The sequence below is a fragment of the Periplaneta americana genome, chromosome 9 (genome assembly GCF_040183065.1).
Source record: "Periplaneta americana isolate PAMFEO1 chromosome 9, P.americana_PAMFEO1_priV1, whole genome shotgun sequence".
Lineage (NCBI taxonomy): Eukaryota > Metazoa > Arthropoda > Insecta > Blattodea > Blattidae > Periplaneta > Periplaneta americana.
The window spans coordinates 10,941,141-10,957,374 of record NC_091125.1 but is presented as its reverse complement, the minus strand read 5'-3'; the positions used below and the strand labels follow the sequence as shown (position 1 = coordinate 10,957,374).

Genomic DNA, 16,234 nt, shown 5'->3' with positions numbered 1-16,234 from the left:
CGCGACACTGAAGGTATTATTGACGAAAAAAGTAAAAGAAGCTAATTTTCAAGTCGTTTAGAATATAGAGAATTCGTATAGGACGTGAATTGATTTGAAAACATTACAAAATGGCTAAAAATGTGAAAGAATTGATCGCTGCAAGTAACCTAAAAGTGATTATTTTTCACTTGAAATAAAGATATAAAACACTTCAAAATATAACGCAAACACACATTTCACTTCACTTAGTATATGCAATGCATACAAAACGCCTAAACTAAGCTAATGTATCTTAACCTGTTACAGATTCTCGCACCAGAGAACTTACAAAGTTAAAGTTGGAAGTTTCAGTGTTGCGTGTTATAAACACTGCCTGCTGGATCACACCCTATGGCTATTTAAACTGCCTGCCCAATCAACGGTTATGCGCGAGTAGCCACTAGGTGGCAGGTAGTCACTTTTTCCATATACTGATAATGTTAATAGCGGTGGGTACTGCCTTCCACCTAGCGGCAAAAGAAGTTTGATTGAGTAGGCAGTTTACGCAGCTATAGGATGCGATTCAGCAGGCAGTGGTTATAGAAAAGCATTTTTCGTGTCCGTAGTGACATGTTCGCTAGCTTTGTCTGAAATGCAGCCATGAATTGTTACGCAAACCGCACCAGCTTTGCACAGTAAGTAATCGCATTGTGGAATTTGCTTTACAGCTGTGGAAAGACATCCCAGTTTGTCCGAATATTTATTTTATTACCGCGTAACAATCTCACTGGATTTGCGTTAAAATAATGAGTCTAGGAAATTGCATATTTAGTATGTAGAACTACATTTGTTTATAGATCTTTTGTTATATTATTAAGTTTTGTACTTGTGAACTATATCAATAAATCAATCAATCAACAATCTCACTGCTGATCTATTCTTCATTTAATTATAATAAAGGACAGACTTTGGTCGGAAAGATGAACATAGGTCCCGAAGTGCCTTTAATAGTTTGTTGGAGTGATTTCACGTACCTATTGAACTTCCACGTTATTATTACTGAATAGATTAACTATTGTGATAATTAAATTACCGAATCTTTCCATATATTTATGTAATTCCAGTTTTACGTTTACAGTAAAAATAGGCCTAATATTATCAAGAATAAAAGGTAATTGTAAAGATACCAAATAAAATTTTAACCAACTAACATCGGTAATTATTAGAGAGGGAAGAGACAAAAATTAATAAAATAAAGGAAATCAACATTGACAGTGAAGGATTTGCGAGTGGCATTTAGTATTCTACTTTATTTTAAATCATTTAAAATTATTTTTCGTAGGTCATGTGCAAAGTATGTTGGCTAAATTTTATTCCCAGAAAGGCTTGCGCGGCGAATATTTAATTTTGATTGGTATTTGTTGTATAATAATATTGAATTCCCAGCAACACTTGCGCGGCGACTACAAATTTGATTGGTGCAATATATGTTGGCTACATTTTATTCCCAGCAACACTTGCGCGGCGTCTACAAATTTCATTGGTGCAAGGTTTGTTGGGTATATTTTATTCCCAGCAACACTTGCGCGGCGTCTACAAATTTCATTCGTGCAAGGTTTGCTGGGTACATTTTATTCCCAGCAACACTTGCGCGGCGATTACAAATTTGTTTGGTGCAAGGTGTATTGGAGTAATACCTTCTGGATCTAGACATGGTCGTAATGTAATTTGTGTGTCGGCTTTTCTATTTGAGTGTATGAAGCGCGTGCAATAAATTACTTAATTGCGTAATAGTGCTCAATTTTATTTAGTGTAAAGTGTGCATAAAATCTGTTCACTTTTTATTGCATAATATTTTGTAGAAATAATTACAAAACTGTGATATTTTAATGTGAACATAGGTTTACATGTTATCATAACCTGTTTGCTTCAACCTTTTGCAGTTTAGAATGGGAGCTATTTTGTGATTTAATAAAGTAGAATTTATGTTGTGATTTTAATTTTACACATCTCTCTACTTTCGTTACTTCTAGGTAGAAAATTCATCACACTCCCTTCTATGACATTAGCTGTGCGTACGTTTGTATGTTATTTCCTCTGTTAGATAGGCCTAATAGATAAATACAAGCCATTATAAAAAGAAAGAAGTAAATGGTACAATTAAAATTCCATTTAGTGTAGTATGTACATGAGTTCTATTAACTTCTTTTATAATATGTTACAGGTGTTACAGGAATACTTATAAAAGTGTGCCTACTTATTTAACGTGAAGAGAATTCACCAAGTTAACATGTTTGAATCAACAGATAAAGATGAGAATGAAGGTATATTTTTTATATTTAATGAAGAAGAATTTAAAATAAAGTTTAGAACTCAGTTACCTTCCTTATTAGTGGGTAGAAAATTCACCAGTCCCTACTATGAAATGTGCATATGGTTATATTATCAGCTCTAGTAGTAGATAGTCAATAAATATAATTCAATGCGACCCAACATAGAAAGAAATAAATACGATTGAAATAAATGCAAATTGCATGTGTTGGATTCATACAAAAATTACACTTAATTATAATGTAGGTATAACTTGCGAATATAGGGATATAAGGTGAATACACTAAACATAACCTATAATTCCTATATGGCATCCTAATGGCAGTGCATTGGAGAACATTAAAAGTAGACAGAAAGTGTTATATTATATAACTGCTTCTTAATTTGAACTGAATACATTAAGCATTCTTGATCTTTGTGCTGAATTTTTTTTATCAGTACCTACGACTAGTTTGTGTGAAAATTTCTATTCTCAAATGTTTGCTTTGACTGTGATATAATAAGAATAGCCGCCCAGAACAAGGTTGTAACCAGAATATCAAAAATTAAAAAAAAAATGGGGAAAAAACGCAGAATGCTGTAGGCTACATACTTTTAATTTTTAGAGCGAGGTTGAGAATCAGACGTGTGCTGATATTAATATGGGTAGGTACAAGCATTATACATAGCACATAGCGGATCATTGTTAATCATTATTCAAGAAAAAGTCTCCTTATGAGAAAAGAGGTTTATATCCTTGTTCTGGGCGGCTATTCAATTATTTAGCAACATATTTATTAATATATTAACACAGTGGTCTGAAATTTCAGTAATTGTGCTACCACATTCACATTCGACATAATAACCTTGTAAATCTAGTTTCTTTTTTCTTTTCGGAGGACGACCCGCTGGGAAGTACAGTAGCCTTAGCCTTATTGTGCAGCTTCTTTATATTGGGATGATTGTTGAAGTCTATTAAGATCGCTCTTCAAGCGCATGATTCACCGCATGGTGTCATTGTATCGATTCAGCCATAGCATCCAGTCCTGACTGGAGACCTGATCCTCCGCCTTCCTGTGATGTTATCCTGCGTTCTCCTCAGATCGATGACATCTGTTCGCAATTTATGTGCTTGAATCTGCTGCATCCTTAACCATAAGAACATGTCACAGTTGATTCCGTGACTCACTAAGGCGCCATCTGCCCCAGTCCACTGAAAAGCCTCTGCTGCTTCGCTGGATATATGCAGCTCCCGCAGACAGATGCTGCCTATATGCAGATCTTGGAATCACGTCCGCCATGTCTTGCTGGTAACCTGTAACTATATTGAGATGATTAATTAAGACGAAATGAGTCCGAGGTGCAACGCCGAAAGTTACTCGGCAATTCTGCTTCGAGTAACTGATGAAAAACTACAAAACACCCAACGAGGTAACCTGTCCCAACCAGGATATTGAACCCGGGCCCGCTAGTTTCAAGCCAAGAACGCAGACCATTGCTCCACAGCGGTGGACAAAAAATCTAGTTGCTCAGCGCTTTGAGGTTACAGTACCCTATATCAGTACACTACAGTACATCTGTTGCTTAGTCAAGTGTTCGAAAGCCCATGAGGCAACGCTCATAAGGCAACTAATTCAAGAGATAATGGGTTAGGCTGGCCATGTTCTTTCCCTCCTCCACTGCATACATTGTTGATTAGTAACAGGTGAAACCAGCGCTGAGATAATTCCTGTGATTTCGTAAGTGAAATTAGATGAATTTATAAGAAATATATATATTTTTTGTGAAGATGCAGTTGATCGTTTACGCATGGCATAATAAAAGCCAAAACCAAATTAACTTGCCACAGATTCCTAAATGCAAGGTGTACCTCAGCGCTAGTTTAGCCCTAGTAACGTATTAGACGAATCACAGTTCAGATTGCAGTATCGTAAGAAACGAATAAAAAAATTGAAGTACAGTATAGGCAAATTGAATTTGTAATGTTTAATTATAATGGATAATTGCGAATTTAGAAATGAGGTATGTATAATTAGTAAACATAACTTAACCTGTAATTTCAAGATATTAAAATATCCGTACGATGCAACTAAAATTATTGAATGGTGCATAGCCTAAATGAATGTGTAAAAATTTCGTAATGAGGTGTGCTTTATTTAAATTAATTACGAGATTATGTACTGTAACACTAACGAAAATTATGCGGTATCATTTTATAATTTTTAGTATAAATATTTCTAGCTCTGTTTTGTTGAAATTGTGTATATTATCAAACATCGTATTATTTATAATATAGGGTATTCTCACATAAGAAGGACCCAATAATTTAAATGTAATAAAATAGATGCAGTAAACAATAATGGTCTGATTACACAAGAGTAACATCAGTAACGCTCCACCTAGGCCTAATCACATCTTCATTTATATGCCAGTCAATGTTTCCACTTTCAAAAGTACATTATTACACATATTTACAGTTTATAACACCAAAACTTTACTTAACCACGTAAAAGTGCGTAATAATTAATCGAAATTTAGATAGGTATACACGTAAAAAAACTTTGCCTGCATCAACGTAATCTTCACACCAAAATAATATCATATCATAAGTCGCTCTTAAGAGAGCCACGTGGTCTGCTTTACGGCCTTTATTATATAAGGATGGCAGAGATTTGATCCATTGTATTCCCAGCAACACTTGCGCGGTGATTTCAAATTTGACTGGTGAACGCTATGTTTGATACATTGTATTCCCAGCAACACTTGTGCGGCGATTACAAAATATGTTTGGTGCATGGTATATTGGCTACATTTCACGCCCAGAAACACTTGCGCGACGATTAAAAATCGAGCCTCTACCACGCCGTAGCTGAGAAGCGAGGAATATGTTCCCAAATTGAAGCAGCGGAAAGCCGCTATTTGTTTGGACGAAAACGCGCGTGATTTTGAAACCGCTATTTGAACACGTGCTGTATTGCGTATCCAAAAGCTAAATGTTTATGTTTAAAGGAACAATACTTCCTTTGCGAGATACCTTTAATACTGTGTTTCTGCTGTGAGCAGAGTTGCTAGGTTTTCTGCGAGGGAAATCAGGATATCAGAAGCTAGCTTAAGACATTAGACTTATCAACACTTTATTATAAGATTTATAACAGTTTTCTGTAAAGCAGTGTTTGCGTGCTTTTTATTGTAGGCTAATAGGCCTATTCGCCTTCGTGAGAAACACTCAAATACGAAGAACACACAGTACAGTGAACACTGTAACAATTTATTTCTTTTATTAACCACGAATATGTTTTAACCATTTTCTACTAAATTAATTTTGCAACTTTTCTTTTGCGGAACCGGTACTGCAACAGTTTCAGTAGCCTATCTGACGACGAATCCATGTTTAAACATCACTAGACTATAAAACGCTGCAACTGTATGTGTCTGTTACTAGCGAAAAATATGATATCAAAACGTTGTCTTTCTTGCCACTCAACACACTTAAAAGACACAATGTTTACTAATTGCGAGAGCAGTGACTAGGGATCGAAACGGATTAATAAACAATGCGGTAGAAATAAGAGAAGTATTATTTTGCGAGTTTAGTTGTCTTACGGCAATCAGCTGGGCTATCTCATAGACTTACTAAATATCCGCGGGTTATCTCTATGTTTACAATGTTATCATCTGAGTCAATATATAAATAAAAATATCGGTTAATGGGAAATATAAATAATTTAAATATGTTCTAGACTGATATTTTTAAAATCGGGATTTTTGTCAATCCCAACTCTCTTTAATTGGGATCCAACAGGGAAATTGGGAGAATCCCGCCTAAATAGGGATAACCGGCAATCCTGGCAGTCAGACTTGCATCATTTTCATAGGAACTCTGAATGTGAATATTCATAAACATGGTTAATAAAAGAATTACTATGCAAACTTTTCAATTTAGTCTGTAGGTTAAACTGCTGTATGAAGTAAAAAGCATTATTATTATTATTATTATTATTATTATTATTATTATTATTATTATTATTATTATAAATCTTTCGCAAAATTAATAGTTTGGTCGATTGTCAAATTCTTAAAAATGACATTAATTCAATTTCACAATGGTCTGTTGAAAATGGAATGAAAATTAATCAATCCAAAACTTTTGTTATTTCCTTTTCACGGAAAACTATCTCCCTAAAATTTAACTATTCTCTCAGTAATGTCGTAATTACTAGGAAAGATTGTATTAGAGATCTTGGTGTCCTACTTGATTCAAAATTATATTTCCATGATCATGTGCAATATATTTATACCCATTCGTTAAGAATGCTTGGTCTAATTAGGTCTATAACTTATTCTTTTTCCACTCCTATGTGTTTATTAATTTTGTACTATACGTTGGTTAGATCCAAGCTTGAATATGCATCTGTTGTATGGAACTCCATTACTTCCACTGACTCGGCTAAATTGGAGAATATTCAAAGAAAATTTATTTCCTTGTGTTCTTATAGATTTTTACCAAATTCCGATTATAACTATGAGATTAAATGCAATTATTTCAATTGCGGTAGTTTGTTCACCAGACGTCAGGATCTTGATTATTTATTTTTTTGTAAAGTCATTAAGGGTGATATTGATTGTGAATCTTTCATAAGCAATATCAGTCTTCGTATTCCTGCTAATGGTTTAAGATTTCATAAATTGTTTTATAATAAGAATCCTAAATCTCTCTCTCCGGTCTGCAGATGCATTAAATATGCTAATTTGCATGGATTCAACTTGGATCCATTTAATGTGTAGTATATCTTTGAGTTTTTAACTCACTGATCTAATTTTATAATTATTTGTCCATTTTATTTCTTGCATTTGGTCAATTGATTAATGTAGACAATTCCATTATTTCAATTATCTCATTGTCCTAAATTTATAATTTTATAATTATTATTTATCAATGATTGATGTAGACTATTATATTGTTTGTATTTCATCTCATTGCCATTTTCTATCATTCATTCTCATCATCATTTGTTGTTATGTTCTGTTTTATGTTTTTGTTATATTTGTGCTGAACTGTAATTGGCCACTGGCTGTTGTACAGCACATAAATAAATAAATAAATAAATAAATAAATAAATAAATAAATAAATAAATAAATAAATGAATAAAATAAAAAAAATAAAATTATTATTATTATTATTATTGTTGTTGTTATTATTATTATTATTAGTATCACATTCATAAACACGGTTAATAAAAGAATTACTATGTAAACTTTTTAATTTAGTCTGTAGGTTAAACTGCTGTATGAAGTTAAAAACGTATTATTATTATTGCTATTATTATTATTATTATTATTATTATTATTATTAGTAGTAGTAGTAGTAGTAGTAGTAGTAGTAGTAGTAGTAGTAGTAGTAGTAGTAGAGTAGCAGTAGCAACAACAGCAGCAGCAGCAGTTAAAGAAAATGTTTCATTAATCCATTAGCTACTAACAAGAATTACTTTCAACCATTATATTAAAAAAAAAATACCATTTTATAATTCATGCAGTTTCGGTATCTTTAAATTCGGTGAATAATTGTTCATGTATGCACTGAAACAACAGCAGTTTGAAGAAAATGAATGATATGGAGTGAATGAAGGATAATAACAATGTGTAACAACGTAGTTTGAAAGGTAACAACTATTTTGAATGATTCATTGTAGAGTAGAAGTTCTATCTGCGGTTTGCACCTATCCACTTTCGGTTAATCTTTACTCATAAGCAGGGAACGGATTTATATGGACTAAAAATATATGAAATATGTAAATATATATGTAGTTATTTTTACCAAAATATGGAATTAAATATGGATTTTTACCAAAATATGGAATTAAATATGGACTTAAAATTACAAAAAAATGACTATGTACGTTAAATATTGGTACATTTTAATCAAACTAAACAAAAAATATAATGGACGTACCTTATCTTCCAATGTAGTTTCAACAAAACACAATTTTTATTGTCTGTTACCATAACAATAGGTTACAAACATTTCTTTCAAGTGCTGAAAAGTGAATCTTCTTCTATTGTCTCTGAGGATAGATTTATACTGACTAAAAGAGCGTTCGACGTCACAAGAAGTAACTGGTACATAATTCAATTTCACAATGTCTGCTGGGGATAAGTCCAAGTTAATCTTCACTGTTGATTCACCACTCATCACAGCAACAACCTTTTGTAGTTCTTCATATCCAGGGTTTTTTGAAAGTACAGTGTCCACCTTAGCTCTTACTGCATCTGCAACTTTACCTCTACCACGATTCAGTTGTTCCACAGTACTATTTATAATTTCAAAACTTTCAGATAGTGAAAGGTGCCTATTTTGGAGACTTTTGAGCGTTTTTATGATGCATGAAAATGTATGCTGAATGTGAGCTAAGTCATTCTTCACACTTATGTCACAGGTAACTGTTTTCGCAGTATCAATTGAGACTGCATCTTCAGAGTCCAATGCAAGGAGAACATTGTTAATAGAGTCTATATGTTCGGCATAATATTCAACTGCTTCTAGCCATGTACCCCATCTAGTTAAAATTGGCTTTGGTGGCAATGGAATTTCAGGGTACATTTCTTTCAACACGTTAACTCTACTGGGAGCTTTGAGAAATACTTTTTTCACTGATGAAATCAACAAATCTACTTTAGGGAAATTGTCTCTGACCACTTCTGCCACACGATGAAATGCATGCGCCACACAAGTAAAATGAGTCAATTTAGGATATACAACAGATAATGCTTGTCCAGCTTTGACCATATAAGGGGCAGCATCGCTAATAAAGAATAACACATTATCGTACATAATACCCTTTGGCCACAGGATACCCATAGCTTCGTTGAACAGTTTAACTATAGTTTTGTTATTGCACTTTTCTAGAACATCACAATGTAAAAGAATTCGTTCAGAATATTGTTCACTTAACAAACCGATAACTACATTACCAACAAGTCTACCTTCTTTGTCGGGAGTCTCATCAATGGAAACCCAAATTGAACTATCTTTAATTTCATCTCTTATCTTCTGTATTGTCTCATCGTAGATGGATGGAGCATACGTCTTCCTAAGTGTTGACTCATCCGGGATTGTATGTTGAGTATATTTTTCAAGGAATTCCCTGAAGACCTTATTCTTTAGTTTGTAGAGAGGAATATCAGCAGAGATGAGAGAACGGCACAGGTCGATGTTAAACTCAGATCTTACATTCGATGTTGTTGGTTGTGTTAAAAACAATTGTCTCTGCTTGGAATTTAGTTGTTTGTTGGCCTGATATTTACTAGTTGTAATGTGTTGTTGCACCAGGAACTTTTGTGTAGATGATACTGCACACTGACACAAATTACAAAATAATATTTTATTGTCAGTTGATAAACCATCTTCTTTAAATTCTGAAATGTAACTTGTTAGTTTTGATTTTAAATTGACTGAATGACGTACTTTTGGCATATTTACCGTCTTTATAGTATGATTTACAAAACTGAACCTATGTGTACTCTGACTGGCATTTAACTGTTGAGCTGCACAACTGAAGTCTGTTAAAAATTTTAAATTAAATTAATACAGTTTTGTAACTTACTTTCCCATTGTTGATAGGACTGCTAATTTTCAAATAACTCTGATGTTAAAGGGATTACTGAACATGTGTTTAAATCTCTATTGTTGAAATGTATTTTTAAAAGTTAATGGAATTTTGTTTTGTTTTATTGTTAAACCTAATATAATATGGACTGTTTTATATGAAATATGGAAAATATATGGAAATTAACGAAAATATGTACTAAACTCTAAAATATGGAAAAATATGGAAAATAAAAGTAGGATTTTTCAACCCTACACATTGTGAAACATAAAGATAATGCAAAATATAAATTATATTAGCTTTATAAGTAAATATGTATTTACATATAAATCCTTTCACTGCTCATAAGCAATGCACACGGATGTAAAGATAAAGAAGGAAGGACTGTTATATTTAACTGGTTAGTTAATCCATAATTTCTACGACGAATTTTTCTCCATATTATGTTACAGAAGACAACTATTATCCTACTTGCCATGCGACTCTTCATGCTTCAAGTTTCCTCTGTCAGAAAAATATATGGATATAATATGGAGAAAAATTCGTCGTAGAAATTATGGATTAACTAATCAGTAAAATATAGCAGTCCTTCCTTCTTTATCTTTACATCCGTGTGCATTGCTGTAATTGAAAGCAGCACACGAAATAACCATATTTATTCAGCTCTACCAAACAAATGGCCACTCGTCGGCTGTTCAATTTGGGAGCATAACACTAGCGCCAGTGAGCGGTTTTAGCTGTTATTTAGTAAGTCTATGTTAAAAAATTTATTTGTGGAAGGTATGTTGGCTACATTGTATTCCCAGCAACACTTCCGCGGCGATTACAAAAATATTGATTGGTGCAAGTTATCTTAGCTACATTTTATTTCCAGTAACATTTGCGTGGCGATTACAAATTTGATTAATGGAATATGTCTGATATATATTGTGTGATTATAAATTTGATTGGTGTATTGAATGTTGGATACATTGTATTCCCGGCAACACTTTCGCGGCGATTAGAAATTTGATTGGTGCAAGATATGTTGGCTACATTGTATTCAGATTAACCTTTGGACGGCTGCTCCGGTTTCAATTTGTGCTAAGTATGTTGGCTACATTTCATTCCCAGTGACTCTTGCGCGGCGAATAGAAATTCATCCCGCAAACTCTCGTGTAGTTAGATACAAGTTAACAATTTCAAATTTCTGTTAACAATTGATTATATTTGCAGCCGTCTCTCCAGCAATGCCTCCTTTCCTTATTCTGATTCACTTCTATGATATAAATATGCAGAATTTAAAAATAATTCTATTGGCAGCGTTACACCCGGAAGAAGGCGCATTCGTATTATGACATGAGGAGACGCATGTGATTAAGTAGACCGCTCTGCTGAAAATACTGTGTTACTAAGCTCAACTTACTGATTTTTGCTTGAAGATTTCCTCGTTATATTAATATTATTATTATTATTATTATTATTATTATTATTATTATTATTATTATATTATTATGATTATTATTATTAATATTATTATTTATTATTATTATTATTTTAAACATTGAATGAATGAATGTTAGCCATGATGTCCCATGTTGGGCACAGGCACTGCCGTCGTGATCTAATACAGGCAGACCACGTGACTCGCTTAACAGCTGATCGCGTAGGGCGGTCTTTCAACCATATCAATTAGTTGTAGTACATGAAAAATAACATATATTTCTCTGAAATGCAGTGTAATCGCGTCAGTAAAATTTTAAACAGTGACTGTGAGACACAATTCACTTGCAACGTAAGGTATAATAATATTTTTGGTGTGAAAATTACTTTGTTGCAGGCAAAGTTCCTATGTGTAATACCTGCCTTTATTTCGATTAAATGTTGCGCCCTTATGCGGTTAAGTGAATTTTTGGTGTTATAAACAGTAAATATTTGTACTAATATACACGTGAAAGTGAAACATTGACTGGGATGTAAAGTAAATTATGATTAGGCCTAAGTTCATCGTTACTGATGTTACTCTTGTCTAATCCATTTTTGTTAGTTTACCGTATTTGTTTTATTAAATTTAAATTATTGCGCCCTTCTTATGTGTGAATAATCTACATTATAAATAATACGTTTGATAATATACACAATTTGAACTAAAAGCGAGATACATATAGTATATTATGAAAAATTATACCTTATAGTTTTCATTATTTTTACAGTATCTAGTATTGTAATTAATTGAAATAAAGCACGCTGGCTTCATTACGAAATTCTTTCACATTCATTTAAGCACGATTCAACAATTTTCAGTTGCATCGCACGCATATTTTGATGTGTTGACATTATAGGTTATGTTTACTGACATTATAGGTTATATTTACTCTATCAGTACTTGCCTTATTTCTATATTCGCAATTATGCATAATAATTAAGCATAACGCTACGTATAGCTTGTAAATGCAATTTGTCTACACTTCAATTGTATTTATTCGTTTCATACGGTACTCCAGTCTGATTAGTTTAATATGTTACCAGGGCTAAACTAGCGTTGAGGTAGTTCCCTTCGTATTCATACACCTTGCATATATTAATTAGTTCGGTTAGTTCAGGCTTTTATTATGCCTTGCTTAGAGGATGAAATGCATCTCCACAAAAAATAAATTCAACTGTTTTCAGTTCAGAAGTTACCGGAATTATACCTCAGCGCTCGTTTAACCCCAGTTAAGTAACATAATCGTATGTACATTTCATAGGAGGGACTGTGGTGAATTTTCTACTTATAAGTAAGGAAGATAACCGTGTTCTGAAGTTTATCCTAAATATATTTTTCTTTATTAAATCTCACAATAGCTTTCGTTCTCAACTTAAAATGTTGGCGCAAATAGGTTATGTTAACATGGTGAATTCTCTTCACATAAAAATAACACAGTTTTATAATTATTCCTGCCACATTATGCAACAAATAAATGGAACTAGGCGGAACTTATGCAAACATTACATTGATTAACAATTTAATTGTATTATTTATTTGTTCCCTACTATACTGGGTCGTATTGAATTCTATTTATCTAACCTACCAGCTGAAGGAACACACAACCGTACGTACCTACACTAATTTCATAGGAGGGACTGTGGTAAATTTTCTACCTACAAGTAAGGAAGATAGATGTGCTAAATTAAAATCACAATATAAATAATTCTTCTTTATTAAATCTCAAAATAGCTTCCATTCCAAACTTAAAATGTTGATGCAAACAGGTTATGTTAACATGTAAAACTCCGTTCACATTAAAATAACACAGTTTTGTAATTATTTCTGCAACATATTATGCAGTAAGAAGTGAACGTATCTTATACACACATTACACTAAATAAAATTGAGCACCGACACGCATTAAAGTAATATATTTCACTCAGCTCCGTATACTCAAATAGAAAAGCCCGACCCATCGAGTGACGTCACATATCCTGCATTACGGCCTGGTTTAGATCACGATGGCAGTGGCACAGGCCTCCTGTGATGGGGTTAGAACCCCCTCGACAGGGATGGCTCAAGTGTACTCGCTTGGTGAGCCAATCCAGGCGAGCTTGTCGTGTATACTACTTTTGTGACATGGTTAATAATTCTACTAGACTTTAACTAGTCTCAGCACTCTGTTCTTTGTTCATTTTTTCTTAAACATTACATGGTTTTTAATAGTACAATCTTTTAACATTTCATGTGCATTATGAATGCATGTTGTGATATTTTGTTAGATAATGAAGTGTTATTATTATTATTATTATTATTATTATTATTATTATTTTAAACATTACATGGTTTTTAATAGTACAATCTTTTTAACATTTCATGTGCATTATAAATGCATGTTCTAATATTTTGTTAGATAATGAAGTATTACTATAATTATTATTATTATTATTATTATTATTATTATTATTATTATTATTATTATTACGAAGTACCATTTATTTTAAATAGTATTGTTCTAGATAACTGTTTATAGACCTAAGCAGAATGTTATTTTTCTAGACCTGACAAACGATAATGGATCGTATTCTCTCCAACATAATATTTATGCGAAAGTTTATTTTTTCCTCTTGGTGTCCTGTATTACGTATTGCACCAACTCCAGCTGACATGGTATGTATAGCTATTATGAGATCAGATGACTGCCTTACCAGTTGCTTTGTAAACACTGTTCTATCCTGTGTGCATATAACTTAAGAGATAATGTACCTCAGTTTTGAAGTCTATTTATTACATACTTAGCCTATATCTCTATTAAAATTTAAAAAAATGATGCTGGGCGCGATAGTCCATGAAGGACCAAGGCTGATCAGCAGATAGCTGACCTCACGTACACATACTTCAGCTTGATAAATGATCATTCAACCAGTACGGAGGTGTCGTGTGGTTACCTTAATGATCTCTCCAGCAGTTATAGCTAGTTTCCGCAACCGGATTTCGCTACCTATCATAGGTCCCCAAATTCACAGATTCCCTCAGCTGTTATAGTTGATTTCCGTAACCAGTTGGATTTCGATAATTTTCGTAGCTCCCAAAACACATCACGTTGCAGGGTAGCACCGGTCCCATACACTGGCCGAAATTTCATGACTACGCAGCGCTCATTCCGTAACGCGAGTTCAGGCATGATGCCTTAGAACAGCGTTGTCTGACACAGCCTAAACGGAGCGGAGCGCTCCACTATAACTCGTTGCGTGCTCCGGTGCTTCCACAGACATAAGCAAGTTCACGCTCCGACTGGACGTCTCTAGCTCCACTACCGGTTTCGGAGCTTACAACTCTGACACTACTGCCTTAGAACAAGCTTGCTTAATGGGGGCATTCAGCTCCCAGGGAATATAGAGAGATTCGTGATGTGGCGGACGTAGTACATTACGGACTTTCCCTCTTTTTGTAATATATAACTAAAAAAGTTGATTAAGTATTTTCTAACGTATATGTTGTTGTTGTTGTTTTCTAATGCCAGGCGTTTGACAATAAAGTCATTTGACCTCTTGCACTCCAATATTTTTCAAATATATTATCATGGTCAGCCACTGAAGCACAGATTTTGAGGTGTTCCGAATCCATTTCTTGGTTTGAGTTGCACAATGGGCAGTTAGGGGACTGATATATTCCAATTCTATGCAGGTGTTTGGCCAAACAATCATGGCCTGTTGCCAATCTAAATGCAGCTACAGACGATTTTCATGGTAAATCGGGAATTAACTGTGGATTATGATGCAGAGAGTTCCATTTTTCCCTTGAGATTGTGTTATCAAATGTTGTTTGTTGAAGTCTAAGTATGTAGATTTAATAAATCTTTTCACAGAGTAATACGTAGATTTAGTAACAGGTCTGTAAGTAGCAGTGCTGCCCTTCTTTGCTAAAGCATCCGCATTCTCGTTTCCCAGGATTCCACAATGGGATGGTATCCATTGGAATACAATTGTTTTATTGAGTGATATTAATTGAAAGATTTCTAACTTATATAAAACAACAGAAGTAAACCTAATACATTCTAAGCATTGCTTCAAATATAAACGCTTAATAATGTTCATAAATATACTTGGGCCTATATGTTACTTTATTTGTACTTCCAATAACCGAATAAATGAAACAGATTTACTTATGACATTTTATAACGTTAGAAAGTACGCAAATAACTTATTTAAATTATAGAAATATAGAAAGAGGCGGATGTTGGCTAAGAAAACGCCTAGAGTATATAATTACCCAATGGTCTTTTCTAAACACCGATCGCTCTAATAACATGGATTCGAACAGTCCAGATTGGAGAGGAGACGCGCAAGTTCCTTTACCCAGGATATAGATTGGAAAAAAATCCTTTCTTAAAATAGATGAACGATCGAGATAAATGATACGTGGTACTTCATGGCCAATATAATGTGGAGCGCCACTATAAAAATAAACATGCTAATATGTATGATTTGGTAGTAGAAGAGGGTCGTATAAAATGACTTAGGATCTGTTTATTTAATTGGTTTATTTTACAAGGCTTTATCACTGCTATGATTATCTAGCGTCTGAGTGAGATGAAGATGATAATACCAGCGAAATGAGACCAGGGTCCAGCGTCCAGAGTTACCAGCATTCGTTCTTAATGGGTTGAGAGAAAACTGTGGAAAAAATCTCATCCAGATACCTTTCTCAACCAGGATTTGAACTAGGGTTCGCTCGTTTCGCGGTCAGACATGCTAACAGTTACTCCACAGCAGTGGGCTTGAAGATCTTGGGGTAGCCTCCTTAAACGAGGAAAGTTTAATTCTGAGTAGTAATAATAATAATAATACTGATATTATTTCGTTATTATTAATAGTTGCGATGATAATAATGTTCAGCAAGTCAGACGAG

General features: G+C 33.6%; 1 protein-coding gene across 26 annotated transcripts in view; it reads right to left on the bottom strand.

Annotated features, from left to right (window-relative positions):
• Positions 1–2,649: 2,649 nt before the first annotated feature.
• The window catches only part of LOC138705774 (uncharacterized), a 307,903-nt gene continuing 294,318 nt past the window's right edge, over positions 2,650–16,234 (bottom strand). For all 26 annotated transcript variants that reach the window (XR_011333771.1, XR_011333770.1, XR_011333777.1 and 23 more), the window contains one exon: positions 2,650–3,592. The gene's annotated coding sequence lies outside the window, so the exon portion shown is untranslated. The remainder of the gene's footprint in view (positions 3,593–16,234) is intronic.